At 39.9% G+C, this 8,804-nt stretch overlaps 1 long non-coding RNA gene across 1 annotated transcript in view; it reads right to left on the reverse strand.

Moving 5' to 3' along the window:
* LOC141585685 (uncharacterized) overlaps window positions 1-8,466 on the reverse strand; it is a 185,113-nt gene extending 176,647 nt beyond the window's left edge. The window contains exon 1 of the long non-coding RNA XR_012519318.1: window positions 8,216-8,466. This is a non-coding gene — a long non-coding RNA (uncharacterized LOC141585685). The remainder of the gene's footprint in view (window positions 1-8,215) is intronic.
* Between the last annotated feature and the right edge of the window lie 338 nt (window positions 8,467-8,804).

Here is an 8,804-nt window from a genome sequence, read left to right on the forward strand (position 1 = left end):
AATTCAAAGATTTTCTGATTGGCAACTGGTTGAGAGAGTCAAGTTTTGTCTGAAGAGTTGAAATCAGTAGGAAGAAATGCTTGGGGTTAACTAGCAGGGGTTGGGGAAGCCAAGGATTTTTGTTATATAGATAAGCCTCCAAGTAGCAGGTGTCAGAAAGAATAGATGGTACATGTCTCTTATGAGACCTTAAAAAGTGCCAGACTCTTAAGTCTCTCCTAAATCAGAAAAATACCTGGAAAGGGAAAAGGATTCTCTACAAAATGTAGACTTTCCCCATAAGAGATAGCTTTACGGGGCCATTTTGAAATATATTTTGGGGTAAAATACTTCGATTTCTTTTAAGGGCTGCTATCTGTCATGTGATGTTATGCTAGTTGGCATTTGGTATCTCATTGCCACAGAGAGTGTGTTTTTATCAGTCTTAGGATCTCTATTTTTAATGTTAATGCTGGTCAGTTGTGCCTGAATTCCAAAGGGAGGTGAGTGTAACGAGGCATGTCCAACCTCCTCTTCCCATCATGGTCTGAACTAGGAGGTTTACTTTGGAATCACTTTACTTGTAATACAAGAAATCCAAATTAAAATTACACTGCAATAATTTCAATGCTATTTCCTCTGCTTCCCATCCTCATTCTGCTTCCCATCCAAATCACTATTTGGGTTAAATTTTATTCTGTGTTTACAGTGTTGTACTTATACAAATATAATTCACAGCTGAGTATTGTAACAAACTACAATAATGTTTCTACTCTTACTTTTTGTTTTTCCTAAAGTTAATAATTGCCTTGCTTTTGATTTGTTTAGACTTCTTTTTACTCTTGCTGACTCTCCCCACAGCTTCCTCTCAGTGTGATTTTCTAGAAGGCCAATCACATCACATAATCTGTAGTTTCTGCTTTTTTCTTGCAGACATGCTTTCTGGGAACCTCCATTCTACTCTCCTCTGAGTTGGTGGCATATTAGGCCTGATGAACAGCTGTAACCCTAAGATTTCTTTTTATTATTATATTCAAATTTCCTTTGCCTTTCTTCTGGGTTGTATTCTTTATTCTGGTATCTCATCTCTTATTCCCTCTTGGTCTATTCCCACAGTAGAGCACAGAGAAGGGACTTAATCAAGAAGGTAAATGTAGAATCTGGCTTCTAGTGCTTGGGAAATTGGCCTGGGGGTCTCTAGACAAATAAAACAGCATTACTAAACCACAACAGTAAACAACATACCTTCAGGGAGGCAAGAACATGACAGGAGTAGAATATTTGGATTGGATTCTGCAGAAAGGCAAAAACATTTGGGAAAATATATTGTCCTCATAGATTGCTTTCATCCAGGGCTCTGCCATCTCCAGTGTCACCTCTGTTTATTATTTTTCAGTGTGTTTAGTACAGGTACTTGGCACCTGGCAGTCACAATTGGACTGCTTGGGTTATGTGCTGGCCTGTCAGGGACCTGGGCTTATTCTCTTTAGAAGCTGCCAAAAGGCTTGGATGTTTTCTTCAGTTGATGCTGAAATTCCACACCCCCCTTCCCCAAGCAAATGCTCCTAGGAAATTGTTTAGACATTTCATTTGAGCTTCCAATATTGTCCCTAGATTTAAAAGAAGGTGAGTCACTAGTAAACTTGATTCATTCTTTGAGTTCAACTGGAACAAACCAGTGCCCCAAAAAGGAAGTGTCAATGAAGGTGAAATGAAGAAAGTGTTAGGAGAGGGCAGGCACTCCACCAGTGCAAAATGAAAGATGAAGATGATGGGAGAAGACAGAAATTCCCTAAAGTATCAAGGAGTTGCTTAATAGGTCAAGGTTAGAGAGTCTTTGCAATAAACACTCACTTATGCTAAAAAGTGTGGGCTGGGCCTTTCTGCTGCAGTACCCATGGAATGTGGGGAGAGTTGATCCTGCTAAAAGAATTTACCTACAGACATTGGGAGTATGACCCATGGCATTTGTACTACAAGCATTCACTGGCTGATTGGGGAACGAAAGAGCATAGTTCCTCTCCTCAAAGAATTAACAACTGAGGAGGAAAAACAGACAAGTTAACAACATAAAACTGAATGAAAACAGGGCTACATGAAAAAACAAAGTGAAATCCCTTTTTAATTTTTTTTTTTAACTTTTAAGTTCAAGTGTACATGTGCAGGGTTTGTTACATAGGTTAATTTGTGTTGTGAGAATTTGTTGTACAGATTATTGCATCACCAGGTATTAAGCTGGATACTCATTATTTTTCCTGATCCTCGCCCTCCTCTCACCCTCCACCTTCTGATAGGCCCTAGTGTATGTTGTTCCCCTCCATGTGTCCATGTGTTCTCATCATTTAGCTTCCACTTACAAGTGAGAACATGCAGTATTTGGTTTTCTTCCTCTGTTAGTTTGCTAAGGATAATGGCCTCCAGCTCCATCCGTGTCCTGCAAAGAACATGATCTTATTCTTTTTTATGGCTGCATAGTATCCATAGCTGGTATGTACCACATTTTCTTTATCCAGTCTACCATTGGGCATTTGGGTTGATTGAATGCCTTTGCTATCTTAAATAGTGCTGCAATGAATATACCCATGCATGTGTCTTTGTAACAGAACGATTTCTATTCTTAGGGGTATATGCCCAGTAATGGGATTATAATAGGACTGCTGTCTTCAGAGCTTTGAGGAATCACCATCATACTGTCTTACACAATGATTGAACTAATTTACACTCCCAGCAACAGTGTATAAGCATTTCCTTTCGCCACATCATCTCCAGCATCTGTTATTTTTTTACTTTTAATAATAGCCATTCTGACTGGTGTGCGACGGTATCACATTGTGGTTTTGATTTGCATGTGAAATTGCTTTTGTCTGGGATATTGGGGAAGGCTTCCCCACAGAGGTGGCATTTGCGTTGAACTCCAAGAAAAGATTGAGATATTGGGAAATGGAGGAAGAGGCATTCCCAGCTGAAGAAAACAGCCCAAGAATTAAAGCGTAAAAAGGCCTATCCCATTGGGTGAGTGGCTAATGGCCTGATGTAGCTAGAGTTAGGAGAGTGGGAAATACAGCTGAGAAGAAAATTTGGGACAAGATAAAGAAGCTAAATCCTTAGAGAATCCTGAATTTAATTTTCGGGACCTTAGAGTTTTATAATAGAGGACACATGTGTAACAGCCCAATGGGTTCGCCTTGTCTGCTGCCTAGACAGAGCTGATTCATCAAGACAGGGGAATTGCAATGGAGAAAGAGTAATTTACACAGAGCCAGCTGTGTGGGAGACTGGAGTTTTATTATTACTCAAATCAGTCTCCCTGAGCATTTGGGAATCAGAGTTTTTAAAGATAATTTGACAGATAGGGGCTTGGGAAGTGGGTGGAGATGGAATCATAGGGGGTCACTGTGAGGTTTTCTTGCTGCCTTCTGTTCCTGGGTGGGATCGCAGAACTGGTTGAACCAGATTGCTGGTCTTGGTGGTGTCAGCTAATCCATCAAGTGCAGGGTCTGCAAAATTCTCAATCACTTATCTTATGTTTTACAATAGTAATGTTATCCCAGGAGCTATTTGGGGAGATTCAGACTCTTGCAGCCAGAGGCTTCATGACCCCTAAACTGTAATTTCTAATCTTGTAGCTATTTTGTTATTCCTACAAAAGCAGATTGGTCCCCAGGCAAGAAGGGGGTCTTTTTGGTAAAGGGTTATTATCAGCTCTGTTTCAGTCAAACCATAAACTAAATTCCTTCCCAAAGTTAGTTCGGCCTATGCCCAGGAATGAATAAGGACAGCTTAAAGGTTAGAAGCAAGATGGAGTCGGTTAGGTCTGATCTCTTTCACTGTCATAATTTCATCAGTTATAATGTTTGCAAAAGTGGTTTCACATGGAGTTTCTGATTATTCATTGAGAGAGTTACGTCATGATTGGGTTTGTGTTCTGCAAAGAGCATTCTATTAGAAGTTTGGAGAGGGAAGATTAGGAGGCAAGAAGGTCACTGAGGAGGATAACTATGGAACAGGTGCATTCCCAAGAAGCTGGCAAGAGATTCTGAGGCTGCTGAGTCCTTGGGCAATGCTGTGAGTAGGGAGCTGTAGATTGTAACCAAGATAACTGAGGATCACTGGAAAGGTGACTCAGACAAAAGGTGGGGGGGGGGCAGGTAGCTATGTACATTTTATGCTTAAAGTAGCAAGCCCTTCCCAAAGATACATGAGGAAGGGCAAAAACCTCAGGCCAGTGGTTCTCAAACTTGGCTGCACAAATTTGGAATCATCAGAGGAGCTCTAGAAACAACTGGTGACTGGGCCACATCCCAAGAGATTCTGATGCAACTGGTCTGAGACATCACCTGGGAATCAGGATGTTCACAAGCACCCTAGGTAATTCTAATGCACAGCCAGGGGCTGAGAACCAAGTGCTACCTATTACCAGATATCAATTACTGATGCAAGGACAAAGGACTCAAATGATAGTTACCTGGCTGCATATCCACAAGCTACTAGAGCAAGATTCTACTTTCTTCTGTGTTTTGGAAGATCATCTATAATTTTTAAAATTCTACTAGCTGTTAATTTTCTATTTGGAAATGATTATTTAAATTGGGTTTTCCCAACAACTCTCAGAGTCAAGCATATAAATTAGTACTTTTTTATTCCTACATCTTTAGATAAAACCTTCGTTTCTTTTTCCTCTATTTTCTTTGTTAATATAATCTGGGGTTCTATATATAAATTATAGTTACTATACTATTTTTAACAGAGCACTAACATTTCAAGAATATTTTTGGCTTTTTCATTTAATTTTAAAAACACATGTACAGTCTCCATATTTTTACTTTAATTGGTTTCTGTATCACCACTAGTCATTTTTTTAAACCATAGTTTTCCTAGCTTTATATTTTGTATTCAGGAAATGTCTTCAAGAAGTGTTTGTTTGTTTGTTTGTGACGGAATTTCACTCTTGTCACCCAGGCTGGAGTGCAGTGACACGGTCTCAGCTCACTGCAACCTCTGCCGCCCAGGTTCAAGCAGTTCTCCTGCCTCAGCCTCCCAAGTAGCTGGGATTACAGGCATGGGCCATCAGGCCTGGCTACTTTTTTTGTATTTTTCGTAGAGATGAGGTTTCACTATGTTGGCCAAGCTGGTCTCAATTTCCTGACCTCAGGTGATCTGCCTGCCTCGGCCTCCCAAAGTGCTGGGATTACAGGCATGAGCCACTGTGCTCAGTCAAAAAATTTGCTTTTTAAAATGCCAGCATATTTTGTGAATCCCTCTGTGATGGCCACATTTACGTGTCAATTTGGCTAGGCTACGGTGCCCCATTGTTTCATCAAACATTAGTCTAGCTGTGAAGGCATCTTGTAGATGTATTTATAATCGATTGATGTTAAGTAAAGCAGATTGCCTTCCATAATGTGGGTGGGCCTCATCCAATCAGTTGAAGCCATTAAGAGCAAAAAGTGAGGTTTCCCTGAGAAAAAAGAAGCCTGCCTCCATTGGCAACAGGAATCCTGTCTGAGTTTCTAGCTTGCAGGCTGATTTCAGACTTGCCAGCCTCATGATCACGTGAGCCCATTCCTTAAAACAATCTAGGAGGAATTTAGGAGGCTACATGTTCTTTCATGTAGCCCTAGTTTCATTCCATTTTATGTTGTTAACTTGTCTGTTTTTCATTCTAAATTGTTAATTCCTTAAAATAAATCTCTCTCTCTCTCTCTCTCTCTCTCTCTCTATATATATATATATATATGTATATATATATATATACACACACACACACATATATACATACACACACACACACACACACACACACACACACATATACATAGGCATATATATTTGGCCACAAAGAAACTTTTATAAATTATAATATAGAGAGAGATAGAGAGATATTTCTATTATATATAGAAATATATTTTGTAACATAAATATGTAAATATAAATATATAGAGATTTCTATTATATATAAAATATATATTACATCTTTTATATACTAGTTTCTATTATATACAATAGAATATATCTATTCTGAGAGATATAGAGAAATTTTTATTATATATAATATATATATATCATAGTTTCTATTACATATAATAGTGTATATATATTCTATTGTTTCTAATAGACTATAGTTATATAATAGACATGTATATAGTCTATTATTCCTGTTTATATATATTCTACTGGTTCTGTTTCTCTGGAGAACCCTGACTGATACACCTTGCATGTTCTGGCAATGTCTTTTTATAGCTGTTAAATATGAACAATTTGGCTGAGTGAAAAATTCCTGGGCCACAACTTTTAACCTCTGCGAACTTTCAACCCTTGGTGTTGGAGAGCAGTCAAAAGGCAGCCCAGCATTTATTCTTTTTTGTGCAATCTGATATTTAGGTCTGGCAACTTGCAGAATTTTTTTTCTCCAAGAGTTAAAAGTTTTTGCCAAGAAGTCCTTAGTTTTGGGTATTTTCCATTAACATGCCTTAGAACCTAAGTGAGCCTTTCAGTCTCTGTAACTTGAATCTTTCTCTCAGGGGATTTTTTTCTGTTAACATATTTTCTTGGTTCTAACATAAAATTAATTGAAAAAGTACACCACTGACTACTTTGGGACAGGAGGAAATGATAGGCAAATTTTAAAACATAAGATGCATCTTCATTTCAGAAAGATCAAAAAGGGGGAATAATGCAACAGAAAATGTGAGGCATTGACTTCACCTGCGTTTGTTTTGATCTTCCCTTGAGAATTTCTGGTGTTTGGGTTTTCTAGTCTCCATCCTCCGTTTCTATCACGTTCTCTCTCATTTTCACCTCACTATCTTTTCCCTGCATCCTCAGATTTGCAAGTGTGTCATTTAGACATGTTCCCACATCAACAAGTGAGTGCTTTACTATCTTCAAATGTGATTTCAAGTTCAGCATTTGTGGAGTTATTTCTTTTCTTTACGTCCTTTCCAATCTTATACATGTCTACTTTTCTTATCCAGGTGTCTTTGAATAATTACCTATAATCTCGTGATTTTTGTTCCCAATGTGTATTAGGTTGGTACATAATAGCAAAAACCGCAGTTACTTTTGCACTGAGGTAGTGCAAGCCCTGCCTTTACGCATGTTACTGGGAATGCCACAGCATTTCTGAAAACTCGCCTCAGGATACTGCGGGTGACCACATTCAGAGCAGGCCTGTCCTCTGCATCTTGTGGACCTAACACTTCCTCTTGGAGTTTTACTCCACGTTTCCCATGGGTCCCGTTTCCCTCTTCCCTGGCTAGCTTGACTCCCTTTCTCTCCACAGGTAGTCTGCATGTTCTTTGCACTCACTTGGTACCACTCACTTCTTCGGCATTTAAGGCCACCTCTCAGAACCAGAGCCAAGGCTAAGTTTGCTGTGTAGGCTTCTGATCAAATTCCCCATTCCCAGGAACCTGTCCATTTTTCTTCTCACACTTGCTCATCTTCCTACCTGGTTCTCTGGACCACTGAGGCAATATCTACATGCAATCAACGCACATGCCCCAGAATGCACTGCTCTCAGAGCACTTCCTGGTTTTACCAGAGACCTCCCTATGGGTCACAAAGTGATTCTGAGAAAGTAAAAATGGTTACAACAGCTGGCAGCCAACAGCTAACAACTAGGCTGACGCAAAATGTTCACAATCGAACATAAACAACTTTCCCAGAATCAAAAGTAATAATCAGACAAGGCTACTCTGTGACCATGGCTAAAACACGACAGAGTTTTGTGCACGTCAACCACAAAAATAAAGGCTTCCTTTTGCTTTTCTTTTTGCTTTTCTCACTGATAAAAGTAACCGTTGCTTCTTTACCAATGACTACTCTCTGAAACTGCTTCAATCCTTTTACCTACTGGATAAAAGTTACCAAGACACCCAATCACCAAGTTTCCAGCACTTTCTGCAGAACTGGCCCCAAAGCTGGTCTCCATTTCCCGACACGCCCAATCCAAACCTAACTCCCAGCTTCCTTCAACCTTCCTAAGAATCACTCAACACAAGCACAAGCCTAAGACCTATAACAAAGGCCTCCCAACAAAACGTCCCATAGGTTCCGTTGTGCGTGTGCTCCCTAACAGCAACAAGCTAAATAGGCCTAACTTTGAACACAACTGCATTTCCTGGTGGTCTTGGCTGTTGGGCTTCAACATCATGAAACAAGACACTTCTTCAGTTCTTACAAGCAACTGACGCACAATTCCAAACAGTTTCATGTATGAATAAGGGATAATTACCAGTACTTGGCCTCCTGGTACTCTGATGTGTGACGAGGTTGTTCTGAGAATTTGAATTTGGTGTTCTCTGAAATATGGCTCACACTTTGTAGCTGCAGAGTTCTTCCCACCCAGGCATCAAGGACACTCTTTGTTCTCTGTGCATCCCCAGTGCTGGGGGTGATGAAGAACTGAGTGGCTCTGCTTCAGTGGGCTCGGCTGCCTCTTGGCTCTCCTTCCCTTCCCTTGTCTTTCAGGAGACTCGCCCAGGCTTGTTCTCACTTCTGCTGTATTCTAGTAAACAAATCAAGTCATGAGACCAGCCCAATATTCAGAATGGGTAGGGACTACAAAGTTACAGGGCAAAGGGCATGATATTAATACCACCGGATGCCACTGAAGAAACCCAGCAATGCTATTTAACCTCTCTGTGTCTTAGTGTCTTCACCTGCAAACAAGAGAAAATAATGCCTACCTCATAGAGTTTTGTAGGGCCTAATATGCTGATATTTGTAAAGTGTAGAGATGAGTGCCCAGCACCCAGTAGGCAATATATTAATGTTTGCTTATTATTATTGTCTTGAGTTGGTTTTAGTTTCAAATTAAGGCA

This window comes from Saimiri boliviensis, chromosome 9 (genome assembly GCF_048565385.1).
Source record: "Saimiri boliviensis isolate mSaiBol1 chromosome 9, mSaiBol1.pri, whole genome shotgun sequence".
Taxonomy (NCBI): Eukaryota; Metazoa; Chordata; class Mammalia; order Primates; family Cebidae; genus Saimiri; species Saimiri boliviensis.